General features: G+C 44.2%; 1 non-coding gene across 1 annotated transcript; it reads right to left on the minus strand.

Moving 5' to 3' along the window:
* Positions 1-4,559: 4,559 nt before the first annotated feature.
* On the minus strand, positions 4,560-4,697 carry LOC114817376. The gene has a single exon (XR_003765230.1). It is a non-coding gene; the product is annotated as a small nucleolar RNA SNORA7 (small nucleolar RNA).
* Between the last annotated feature and the right edge of the window lie 9,047 nt (positions 4,698-13,744).

Here is a 13,744-nt window from a genome sequence, read left to right on the forward strand (position 1 = left end):
CTGTACTAAGTGCTTGGAAGAATACAGTATAACAATAAACAGACACATTCTCTGCCCACAACGAACTTACAGTTTATGGGGGAGAGAGACATTAATGTAAATAAATTATAGATATGAACATACGTGCTGTGGGGCTGGGGGCAAGAGTGGTGAATAAAAGGAGACAGTGTCAGTGAAGCAAGCCGAGGTTGGGTAGTGTTTCCAGGACAAGGGGGTGGTAGACAGTGTCCAAGGTAGCTGAGAGGTCGAGGAGGATTAGGATGGAGTAGAGTCCATTGGATTTGGCAAGAAGGGGATCATTTGTAACCTTTGAGAGCAGGTTCCTGTGGAGTGAAGAGGACAGAAGCCTGATTGGAAGGGGTCCAGGAGATAAATAAAGGAGAGGAACGCGAGAGAGCAAGTGTAGACAACTTGCTCAAGGATTTGGGAGAGGAATGGTAGGAGAGAGATGGGGTGATAGTTGGAGGGAGCCATGGGGTCAAGGGACAGTTTTTTTCTTTAGTACAAGGGCGACATGAGCACATTTGAAAGCTGTGGGGAAGAAGCCATTGGAGAGCAATCAGTTGAAGATGGTCAGGGAGGGAAGAAGGGAGGGGGCAAATGTTTTGATAAGGTGTGAAGAGATAGGGTCAAATGCTTAGATTGTGGAGGGGGGCTAATTTTGAGAGAGGGAAGAGAAGGCAGGAGACCTCCTCTGGACTTTAGCTTGTTTTTGGTTGTAAGGTGATTTTGTCCATGGTGAGACTCTGTCCATGAGCGTCAGTGTCCTATCTTTTTTTTCCTCTTACCATATGGGGGGTGGGAGGAGCCCCAAGGGCTCTCAAAGGCCTCAGCCTTGCCTGTCTCACCATTGACCCCTGTCCCAGTTCCTGCCTCTGGCCCGGAATGCCCTCCCTCCTCTAATCCAACAAATGATTATTCTCCCCCCACTTCAAAGTTTTATTGAAGGCATATATCCTACAAGAGGCCTTCCCAGACTAAGGCCCACTTTTTCTCATCTCCCACTCCTTTCTGCATCACCTTGACTTGCTCCCTTTGCTTTTCCCCTCTCTGAGGCCCAAAGCACTTATGTACATATCTGTAATTTTATTTATTTGTATTGATAACTGTCTCCCCTCATTTAGACTGTTAGCTCATTATGGGCAGGGAATGTCACTGTTTTGTGTTGTACTGTACTTTCCCGAACTCTTAGTTTAGTGCTCTGCACACAGTAAATACTTGTTAAATACAACTGAATGAATGAATGCTAAAATCACATCTCCTCCAAGAAACCTTACCCTACTAAGCCTTCATTTCCCCTATGTCCTCCCATCCACTCCCTTACATGCCTCCTATGCACTTGGAACTGTATCTTTAAGCACTTTTTTCTCGTCATCAGCCCCACAGTACTTAGATACCTATTCATAAATTATTTTAATGTCTTGCCCTTTCTAGATTATAAATTCCTTTAGGCAGGGAATGTATCTACCAACTCAATTGTATTGCACCCTTCCAAGTGCTTAGTACAGTTTTCTGCACAGAGTAAGTGCTCAATAAATACCACTGACTGATCAATTGACTGAATGACTTCCATTAGGAAAGCACAACCTAGATCCATAAGGGCTGTTGCCTAGTTATGGACAAGGCTTGTCAATTTTAATCAAACTACTGTGAAGAAATCCTATTAAAACATTTGTTTTAAGGATAAAAAACACTGGTTTAAAAGGGTTCATTGGCTCATTTACAAAATGATTTTACAGTTCAGTTTTGAAGGTTCTGGTTCTCCTCTCTGAAGTAAGTGATGACATCTTACCCACATCCTCTTTAAAAAAAAATTAAAAAGCACGCTCCTGAGGTTCTACCAGGTTTAGGGTACGAGTGCCTGTTGGTCCAGAGCAGGTAGACTGAGGAGGCATAATAATAATAACAATAAAAATAATTTAAGTTCTTACTATATGCCAAGCAATATGCAAAGTGGTGGGGTAGGTACAATCCGAGAAGATCAAGCACAGTCCTGTCTCACATGGGGCTAGCAGTCTGAGGGGGAGGAAGAGCAAGTAACTTAGTTCCCATTTTATTGATGAGGAAACTGTGACACAGAGAATCAATCAATTAATGGTATTTATTGAGTGCTTACTATGTCCAGAGCACTATACTAAGCACTTGGCAGAGTATGATACCACAGAGTTAGTATACAGATTCCCTCCCCACAAGAAATTTACAGTCTAGATGGGGAGACATCACATTAATATAAATTATAGTATATAATTTAAAAGTGTGTACAAAAGTACTATGGGGGTGAGGCTGAATATCAAATGCCCAAAGTTCACAGATCCAAGTGCACAGACAACACAGAAGGGAGAGGGAACCTGTGGAAAGAGGGTAAAATTGGCGAAGGCCTCTTGGAGGAGATGTGACCTTAATAATATTTTGAAGGTGGAGAGAGTGGTGGTCTGGCCTATATGAATGGGGAGGGAGGATGTGGAAAAGGGATCAATGGTGAGATAGATGAGATTGGGGCACAGTAAGTAAGCAGGCACTAAAAGAGCTGAGTGTGTGGGCTGGGCTGTAGTAGGAGATCAGTGAGGTGAGGTAGGATGGGGAAAACTGAATGAGTGCTTTAAAGTAAATGGTAAGGACTTTCTGTTTGATGCCAAGTTGGATGGGCAGCAATTGGAGGTTCTTGAGGAGTGGGGAGTTATAGACTGAATCTTCCATTAGAATTACAGTTCTTTAGACTGTAAATTCACTGTGTTTACCCACTCTAAGTTGTTATATTGTACTTTCCCAAACACTCAGTACAGTGCTCCTCACACAGTAAGCACTCAAAAAATCTGATTAATTGAAAAATCTGTGCAACAGAGTAAACATCTGGACCCAACATCTGGTGCCTGGATCCAAGACCTGGGTTCTAATTCTGGTTTTGCCACTTGTCTACTGTGTGACCTTGAGCAAGTCACTTCACTTCCCTCTGCCTGTTATCTCATCTGTAAAATGGGATTTAATACTATAAGCCCCATGTGAGACAAGGACTGTGTCCAACCTGATTAGCTTGTATCTACCCCAGTGCTTAGAACAGTGCCTGGCATATGATAAGCACTTAATAAATACCATAAAAACAATATGGGTGGGGAGGGGCCAGAGGCTAAGTGTCCCATCCTTCCAGAGTGATTCTAGGTCCCAGGCAGGCACAGAGAACCTCCTTTCAATTCAGTCTTTTTGGCCCTAGCTTTCGGACAGACAACCACTCTCCCCCTCTTCAAAGTCTTACTGAAGACACAACTCGTCCAAGAGGCCTTCCCAGACTACGCCCCACTTTTCCTCATTCATTCAATAGTATTTATTGAGCCTTTACTATGTGCAGAGCACTGTACTAAGCTCTTGGAATGTACAATTCGGCAACAGATAGAGACAATCCCTGCCCAGTGATTGGCTTTGCTGTCTGTCTCCCCCATTTAGACTGCGAGCCTAACAGAACAAAACAAAAACAAGACATCATCATCAAGATAAATAGAATCAAGGGGATGTACACCTCATTAACAAAATATAGGTAATAAATAATAATATATACAAATGAGCACAGTGCCTAGGGAAGGGGAAGGGGGAGGAACAGAGGGTGGGGGGAAGAGAGGGGAAGGGGAGCAGAGGGAAAGGGGGGCTCAGTCTGGGAAAGCCTCTTGGAGGAGGTGAGCTCTCAGTAGGACTTTGAAGAGGGGAAGAGAGTTAGTTTGGCAGACATGAGGAGGGAGGGCATTCCAGGACAGCGATAGGATGTAGGCCAGGGGTCGAAGGCGGTAGATCTCTCCCTCCCTTCTGCATCCCCCTGACTTGCTCCCTTTGCTCTTCTCCTGTCCCAGCCCCAAAGCACTTTTTACATATCTGTAATTTTATTTATCTTTATTGATGTCTGTCTCCTCTACTCTAGGCTGTGAGCTCATTGTGGTCAGGGAATTTCACTGTTTATTGTTGTATTGTACTCTCCCAAGTGTGTAGCACAGTGCTCTGCACACAGTAAGCACTCACTATGATTGATTAATTTTGGAATAGGTGCTGGTTTGCTCTGCGGCCCTTCTCTCTGGCACGGTCAGAGATGGGTGGTGGAGTGGAGGTGGAGGTGGAGGGCTCAGTGTACTTTTCTTCTGACTCAGTACTAGATGCCCCAAAGGCACAGAAGGAGGAGTGGGGGCTGGGAGGGATCAACTACCTTTCCACTTTGTGCTTGGCTCTGAAGGGGTTGCCCCACTTGGGACCTCTGGCACCGTTGGGTCATTGTAAAAAAAACTAGATGCAAGTACACATAATTTGCGCTTCGTCTTTTGCTTTTGAGTGGTTGTTCTGTCTTGTTGAGTAGCTTTCATGTGGATCCAACTGTTGTTGTTGTAATATGCTGAGTTGTCGGACCCCTCTCACCTAGAACGCCCCACCTCCATCTGCAATTGTTCTGGTAGTGTATCCACAGAGTTTTCTTGGTAAAAAAAAATACAGAGCAGTTTACCGTTACCTCTTTCCATGCAGTAAACCTTGAGTCTTGGCCCTCAATTTTCTCCCATGTCACTGCTGCCCAGTAAAGGTGAATTTTGACTTGTAGCAGATTGCCTTCCACTCTCTAGCCACTACCCAAGATAGGAATGGAATGGGTATGCCTCTGCTTGACTCTCCCTCCCAAAGTCAAGACTGGTAGAGTACTGGAATCTCTCCAGGTGCAACCCTGAGAGGTTATTCCAGTGGAGATGGATAATTATTGGGCTGTTTTAGGCATAAAAGAAATCCTCCCCAAGACTGCCTAGACTAAAGACCTCTGTGAGAGAAGGGTTTGCAAAGCATCTTTAATAATCAGTCAAGAGTATTTAACACCTACTATGTTCAGAGTACTGAACATAAGTAAGAGAAGCAGCAGGGCTTAGTGGAAAGAGCACAGGCTTGGGAGTTACAGGTTGTGGGTTCTAATCCTGACTCTGTCACTTATCTGCTGTGTGACCTTGGGCAAATCACAACTTCTCTGTTCCTCAGTTACCTCATCTGTAAAAATGAGGATTAAAAAATGTGAGCCCCATGTGGGACAATCTGATTACCCTGTATCTACCCCAGCACTTAGAACAGTGCTCTACACATAATAAGCGCTTAACAAATACCATTATTATTATTACTATTATTATTACTGCACTAACCATTTGGGAGAGTCCAATTGAGTAAATAAATATGGTCCCTACACTGGAGGAGGTTACACTCACTCTAGTGTGAATAGGGAGAGGGAGGCGCCTAGCCTAACTAAAGGTTGTTCTAGGCCAAAGCAGAGTAGAGCAGACACCATTTCAAAATAGTGAACAGTGACCACAGGCACAGGAAGTGAAAGACAAGAGTGAAAGAGGAGAGGGAGCAGGCAGGGTGGCCCAGGATAGGGCCTTGGAACCTAAAGTGTAGCATGGCCTAGTGGAAAGAGCTTGGGCCTGGGAGCCACATGTCCTGGGTTCTAATTCCAGATCTTTCACTTGCCTATTGTGTGACCTTGGATAAATTACCTAATATTTTTGTGCCTTAGCTTCTGATTCCATACTTGTTCTCACCCTATTCCCGGCTCTGCTGTCTGTCAGCTGTGTGCCTTTGGGCAAGTCACTTAACTTCTCAGAGCCTCAGTTACCTCATCTGTAAAATGGGGATGAAGACTGTGAGCCTCCTGTGGGACAACCTGATGACCCTGTATCTACCCCACCGCTTAGAACAGTGCTTGACACATAGTAAGCACTTAACAAATACCAACATTATTATTATTATTTTACTTAGTCTATTAGTCTCATGTGGGATAGCAGCTGTGTCCAACCTGATTCTTGCACCTACTCCATTGTTTAATACAATACTTGCATATAGTAAGTGCAGAGCAAATACCATTATTATTGTGTTAGTAGTGTTGGTATTTGTTAAGCACCTATTATGTGCCGAGCACTGTTCTAAGCGCTGGGGGAGATACATGGTCATCAGGTTGTCCCACAGGAGGCTCACAGTCTTCATCCCCATTTTCCAGATGAGGGAACGGAGGCCCAGAGAAGTGAAGTGACTTGACCACAGTCACACAGCTGAAAAGTGGCAGAGCTGGGATGAATCTGATGCAAAGGTCAACCAGAGCCTGTGGAAAACTTGGAACCTGGTCAGACTTCCCAGCTCAGAAGATGATTTTGTCTGGGCTATTTTAAAGTGACTAAAGGAGACAGAGCAAAGAGGTAGTGAGAAGAGGGTTTCATTTGCCTGGGCTCTGCAAATGGAAGTGAAATCCAGGGTGAGGTAAGGAGGGTAAGTGGGCAGAGGAAGGAGGTAGTACGAGGGTAGGAATAACTAGATTCAGGGAAAATATCCCCTCACCCTGTTCACCTCTGCAGGAAATTAATGCTATCAAACCAAACCCCGTAACTATCAATGGAAGTACTGGATGTGTTTGCCAAACTCCCTAAGCACAGCATTACCTGTAAACAATGTCAAACTACCTCATTGTGGAAAAGCAATTCATAAGTCATGAGGTCGGGCAATGTTTGCTTTCAAACTCAAAAAAGGACACAGGGTGGATATTGAGAAGCAGCGTGGCTCACTGGAAAGAGCCGGAGCTTTGGAGTCAGAGGTCATGGGTTCGAACCCCAGCTCTGCCACTTGTCAGCTGTGTGACTTTGGGCAAGTCACTTAACTTCTCTGTGCCTCAGTTCCCTCATCTGTAAAATGGGGATGAAGACTGTGAGCCCCACGTGGGACAACCTGATTCCCCTGCGTCTACCCCAGCGCTTAGAACAGTGCTCGGCACATAGTAAGCGCTTAATAAATACCAACATTATTATTATTATTATTATTATTATTATTTCCATTTATACCTAAATGCATGTGTGGGGAAATTTTTAGAGCATTGAGATATTCTCCCTAATTCCTCCAATTTGGAGGCTGAGATAAGTTCCCAAATTTCCCAAGATGTCTTCTTCAGGGAGGCAGTGGGGTGATGGAGAGGAATCGGGGCTCTGCCATGTATCTGCTGTGTGGTCTTGGGAGTAAGTTCTTGTCTGTCTGTCTCCCCCGATTAGACTGTAAGCCCATCAAACGGCAGGGACTGTCTCTATCTGTTGCCGACTTGTTCATTCCAAGCGCTTAGTACAGTGCTCTGCACATAGTAAGCACTCAATAAATACTATTGAATGAATGAATGAATCTTGGGCAAATCACTTCACTTCTCTGTGCCTCAGTGACCTGATCTGTATGGGGATTGAGATGGTGAGCCCCACATGGGACAGGGGCTGTGACCAACCCAATTTGCTTGAATCCACCCCAATGCTTAGTAAGCACTTAACAAATGCCATTATTATTACTATTATTATTATTATTAATAATAATAATAATAACAAATAGATTGGGAATGGTCTGACATTGAAAGAAAGGTTGGGGACTTCTAACAACCTCAGCTTCTCAAATGTCTCCCCAACTCCTTCTATCCTTTAACCCCTCCACCTAACAACTTTGGTTTCAGTGGGTGGGGGATAATTAGATTCGAGTGTCAGTCAGTCAATCAGTCAATTGTATTTATCAAGCACTTACTATGTGCAGAGCACTGTACTAAGCACTTGGGAGAGTACATTATAACAATAGACACATTCTCTGCCCACAATGGGCTTACAGTCTAGAGAAGGAAACAGACATTAATATTAAAAAAAATTACAAATTTGTACATAAATGCTGTGGGGCTCGGAGGGGAGCTGAATAAAGTGAGTAAGTCAGGGTGATGCAGAAGGGAGTTGAAGAAAAGGAAAAAAGGGTTTTGTCAGGTAAGGTCTCTTGGAGACCTTAGAGGATGAAAGAATATGGACCAAATCAGAAGGAATTGTAAAACCCTCGGGGGCAAGAACTGTGTCAACCTACTCTATTTTTTTAATGGTATTTGCTAATCATTCACTATGTTCCAGGTACTGTATTAAGTTAGGTTGGAAAGTTAGGTTGGACACCATCCATGTTCCACATGAGGCTCACAGTCTTAATCTCCATATTACAGATGAGGTAACAATCAGAGAAGTGAAGTGGCTTGCCCATGGTCACAGAGCAGACAAGTTGAGGAGCTAGGATTAGAAACTAGGTCCTTCTGACTTCCAGGCCCATGCTCTATCCATTAAGCCACTCTGCTTCTCATTGTGTTGGACTCCCTGAAGCATTTACTACAGTGCTTTACACACAGTAAGCACTCATTGATTGACTGAGGGGAAAATATACAGGTTTAACCTTCCAGAGAGGAAAAAGAGCTTAGATTGCCCAGGGGTTGGGATGTTTGCAGACAGCACTACTGTGAGCTTTCCTGCTTAACCACATAAATGCTAGGTTGGTAAGACATGAGGTTGTGAGAGTTGCCACACACCAGATACCAATCACACACCAGATACCAGTCACACACCAGAATAATGGATTGTAAATAATAATGTTGGTATTTGTTAAGCACTTACTATGTACAGAGCACTGTTCTAAGCACTGGGGTAGATACAAGGTGATCAGGTTGTCCCACGTGGGACTCACAGTTTTAATCCCCATTTTAAAGATGAGGTAACTGAGGCACAGAGAAGTTAAGTGACTTGCCCACAGTCACACAGCTGACAAGTGGCAGACCAGGGATTCGAATCCATGACCTCTGACTCCCAAGCTTGTGCTCTTTCCACTGAGCCACGCCAGGTTTATTTCTGTTGGATTAAGAGTCAACATGAATCAACTCAGCCCTGGTGGATAATGTTTTTTAGGGAATTAGCACTATAATTTGTGTGTAGTTTTAACCATATACCAGTCAATCAGTGGTATTTATTGAGCACTTACTGGGTAGAGAGCACTGTAGTAAATGCTTGGGATTATACACTGCAAAACAGTAGCCACGCCTCAGTGGAAAGAGCATGGGCTTTGGAGTCAGGACTCATGAGTTTGAATCCCAGCTCTGCCACTAGTTGGCTGTGTGACTGTGGGCAAGTCACTTAACTTCTCTGTGCCTCAGTTCCCTCATCTGTAAAATGGGGATTAAGACTGTGAGCCCCACGTGGGACAACCTGATTCCCCTATGTCTACCCCAGCGCTTAGAACAGTGCTCGGCACATAGTAAGCACTTAACAAATACCAACATTATTATTTACAGTGAAGAGGGGCAGATAGACAAGGTTGCCAGGGTGACCTTGGGCAACTCACTTAACTTTTCTGTGCCATAATTACTTCATCTGTAAAATAGGGATAGGGACTGTGTCCAACCTGATTAGCCTGTATCTACCCCAACACTTAATATAGTACCCGGCACATAGTTAATATTTAACAAATACCACGGAAAAGTAAATGAATACAAAAATAAAATAAATTACAGATTTGTACAAAAGTGCTATGGAGCTGTGGGTGGGATGAATAAAGGGTGCAATCCATGTGCGAGGGCAACACAGAAGGAGAGAGAGGAGGGGAAATGAGAGTTTTGTTGGGGAAGACCTTCTGGAGGAGATGTGCTTTTAATAGTAATAATAATGACAATAATTTTGGTATTTGTATTTGTTAAGCACTTAATATGTTCCAGGCACTGTATAAGTGTTGGAGTGAATACAAGCAAGTTACCTCACCTGTAAAATGAGAGTCCCCATGAGGGACAGGGACTGAGGCACAGAGAAGTGAAATGACTTTGACGGTGGGGAGAGTGGGGTTACTGGTGTAGATTATAAACTTACTGTGGGCAGGGAATGTATCTGCTTACTGTTGTACTGTATCCTCCCAAGCACTTAGTACAGTGCTCTGCACAGGTTAAGTGCTCATTATGGTTGAATGAAGTGCTGCATTTCACAGATCCATTGAATCCCATGTTCCCATCAGCAGCCCTTCCTTTTTCAAACCTCAATTCCCACTTGTGCGGCAGTCACTCTTTAGGAAGTGAGGAGGTCCTGCCTCTTCCCTTTGCCATTAGAATTAGAACAAAAACATCCTGGTTGGGGGAAGTACATCTGATAGGGGAAAAAAAAACCAGCACATGAGGTTTTAGGCTTATCTGGATTTTAGGCTGGAGAAAATTTTCCCAAACTGGGGCAGGTCTTTGGTGAGGCAGTCTGGATCTGGGCTGAGGATCACTAGGGAATCTGAGGAACCCCAGCCTGCAGATAGCTGTGAAGACAGCTCCTGCACCTCAAGAGCCAAGGTGGTCAGGGAAAGATTAAAACTTAGACCCAGAGGACATGAAGCTACTCAGTGCCCCAGTGCGAATTAACTCTATCCAGAGATGCAGCGTGGCTTAGTGGCAGGAGCACAGGCTTGGGAGTCAGAGGACGTAGGTTCTAATGACAGGTCTGCCACTGCTGTGTATCAATCAGTGGTATTTACTGAGCACTTCCTGTGTACAGAGCACTGTGCTAAATGCTTGGGAGTATACAGTGCAACACAATGGTAGCCACATTCCCTGCCTGCAAGGCACTTACAGTTTAGAGGGGCAGATAGACAAGGATGCCCTTAGGCAGAGAGACAAGGTGGCCCTTATGATCTTGGGCAAGCCACTTGACTTCTCTGTGACTCAGTTACCTCAGCTGGAAAATGGAGATTAAAACTGTGAGCCCCATGTGGGACAACCTGCTTTCTCTGTATCTACCCCCATGCTTAGAACAGTGCTTGGCACACAGTAAATGCTTAATAAATGCCATTATTGTTATTATTATCACTGCTCTGGCTGGTCTCACTGCTGCTGTGAGGGCAATTATGTATTTGTCTGTAATTCATTTTATTATCTGTTTGTCCCTCAAGTCCATAAGTTCCTTGTGGGTACTGATAGTCTATACTTATTTTACTGTACTGTATTTTCCCAAGTGATTAGTTTGCTGCTCTGCCCTCAGTAAGCACTCTCCACAGAGTTAATGTTCAATCAATCAATCGTATTTATTGCACATTTACTGTTTGCAGAGCACTGTACTTGGGAGAGTACAATATAACACTATTGCAGGGTTGGTAGACACATTCCCTGCCCACAATGAGCTTACAGTCTAGAGGATTGTAAATGACTCAATAAGATTTTCTGAGCACATAGTTTGTGCAAAGCACTCTGCTAAGCACTTGGGAGAGTACAATACAACAGAATTGGTAGACATGATCCCTGTCTACAAGGAGGTTACAGTCTATAAGACAAATACCATTGATTGACTGTGTGGGAACTCTGCTTGAAGACATCCCTCCTGCTGCTATTGCTCCTGAATTATCTACACTCTAGAGGCAGCATGGTCTAGTGTATAAAGCTTGAGGCTGGGATTCAGAAGGACCTGGGTTCTAATCCCAGCTCTGCCACTTGTCTGCTGTGTGACCTTGGAAAGTCACTTCACTTTTCTGTGCCTCAGTTACTTCATCTGTAAAACGGGGATTGAGAATCTGAGCCCCATGTGAGACAGGGACTGTGTCCAAGCCACTTATCTTGTATCTACTCCAGTGCTTAGTAAGGTGCCTGGCACATAGTAAGTTCTTAACAAATACCGCAATTATTACTATTATTACTAGAAACCTCCTGAAGAGGAAGAAACTCTTAAATCATCCCCTCAAAATTCCAGGTCTCCAGTGGGGATTTCTACCATTTCGCTTTCTCATTCCCTACTAATGTGGAGTCTGTGGTCTCCTATCCCAGGAGCAGTTCTTCATTTACAGTGGAGTTAAAATGGTGTCTCTTCACATCTTAAATTCCTCATTTTTTTATTTTCTTTCTTGGAACATTCTCTTCTCAGCAGTATTTATTGTGCTCCATTCTGAGCCTTGGGGGAGTTCATTAAAATAGACAGGATCCCTGCCATCAACTTACTTAACTCCCTTTAAGAGCGGCAATAGAAAGACTCTTGGAACTGAAATAGCCCTGAATCTGCTGTGTGGAACCAATGCTCCATTGTGGGCCAATCCCGCTTCCTCCTCGACCTAATCCTCATTCAGTCACTGCTCCTCCTCACCATCCCTGAGACCTGAGAAGCAGAAAGGCTAAGTGGATAGAGCACGGGCCTGGGAATCAGAAGGACCTGGGTTCTAATCACGGCTCTGCCACCTGTCTGTTGTGTGATTTGGGACAAATCACTGAACTTCTCTAGGAGTTAGTTACCTCATCTGTAAAATGGGGATTAAGAGTGTGAGCCCCATGTGGGACAGGGACAGTATCCGACTTAATTAACTTCTAACTACCCCAGTGCTTAGAGCAGTGCTTGGGACATAGTAAGAGCATAAGAAGTACCATTATTATTATTACTATTGTTATTATTAATTATGGCTCCCTCCTGAAGATAATGCGTTCAGGGCCTCACGGTCTTCTGCTTCCCCATTCTCACAAGAAAGGGGGAGGAGTCGGCCTGCTCCTCACCCCACAATTTCACTTTGACACTATCCCATCACCTCCATCCCTCTCTTCCTGGGAGAGTCAGAGAACCTGAGTTCTAATCCCAGCTCCACCCTTGCCTACGAGTGACCTTGAGCAAGTCCTTGAACTTCTCTGTGCCTCAGTTTCCTCATCTGTATATTGGAGATTGTCCTACTCCTTCCTTCTTAGATTATGACCCCCAGGTGAGATAGAGACTGTATCCAACCCGGTTATCTTGTATCTGCCCTAGTGGGTAATACAGTGGGTAATACTACTTACATAGTAAGTGCTTAACTTACTGCCCTAGTGGGTAATACTACTTACATAGTAAGTGCTTAACAAATACAACAGTTATAAAATAAAAAATAAATAAATGGTGGTTTTTGTTAAGCGCTTACTATGTGCAAAGCACTGGTCTAAGCGCTGGGGGATACAAGGTGATCAGGTTGTCCCACGTGGGGCTCACAGTTTTAATCCCCATTTTACAGATGAGGTAACTGAGGCACAGAGAAGTTAAATGACTTGCCCAAAGTCACACAGCTGGCAAGCGGCGGAGCCCGGATTAGAACACAGAACTTCTGACTCCCAAGCCCGGGCTCTTTCCAAGGTCTCCGACGCCCACCAGTCTCTCACTTCCTCTATTTCAAGTTGGCAAACCTTCTGCTCCACCTCCATGTCACCAACGTATCAATTTGAACACACACTGAATCACATTGTCACTAGTCATTGAACCTCTCTTTAACCTTGTGAAAAACAATAATCATAATATTTGTTGAGGGCCTATGTGTCAAGCACTGTACTAAGCACTGGAATAGATACAAGATAATCAGGTTGAGCAGAGTACCTGCCCCTCTAGTATAAAAGCTTGTTGTGGACAGGGAACCTGTCTATCAACTCTGTAACATTGTACTGTCCCAAGCTTTTAGTACAGTGATCTGAACACAGTAGGTGCTCCATAAATGTGATTGATTGATTGATTGATTGTTCCACATGGGGCTTACCATCTAAATAGGAGGAAGAACTGGAATTGAATCCCCTTTTACAGTAGGAAACATACACAGAAAAGTGAAGTGACTTTCCCAAGGTCACTTACCAGGCAAGTGGCAGAGCTGGGGCTAGAACTTAGGTCTCCTGAGTCCCAGGCCCATGCTCTTTCCATGCTGCCAATTCTGGAATACCTTTCTCTGACCGCGGTCTCCTAACCTTCCATCTCTCTCTCATCCCCCTCCCCACAAAACTTTTATCTGCCCTTTTAGATATCTTCAGTTTCTAAATCAGTCCTATTTATCCCAGGCCATTGTGCCCTATTTGGAACCCATTGGCCAGCTAAGCATATTAATATGCTTAAGCATATTAAGCATTTCCAGAAATGCAGAAGCATATTTTCACACCTCCTTCCAGGTCTCTCTTTGCATCGTCCAGCATGCTCACATAGCA

Source organism: Ornithorhynchus anatinus, chromosome 1, assembly GCF_004115215.2.
Source record: "Ornithorhynchus anatinus isolate Pmale09 chromosome 1, mOrnAna1.pri.v4, whole genome shotgun sequence".
NCBI classification, from domain to species: domain Eukaryota; kingdom Metazoa; phylum Chordata; class Mammalia; order Monotremata; family Ornithorhynchidae; genus Ornithorhynchus; species Ornithorhynchus anatinus.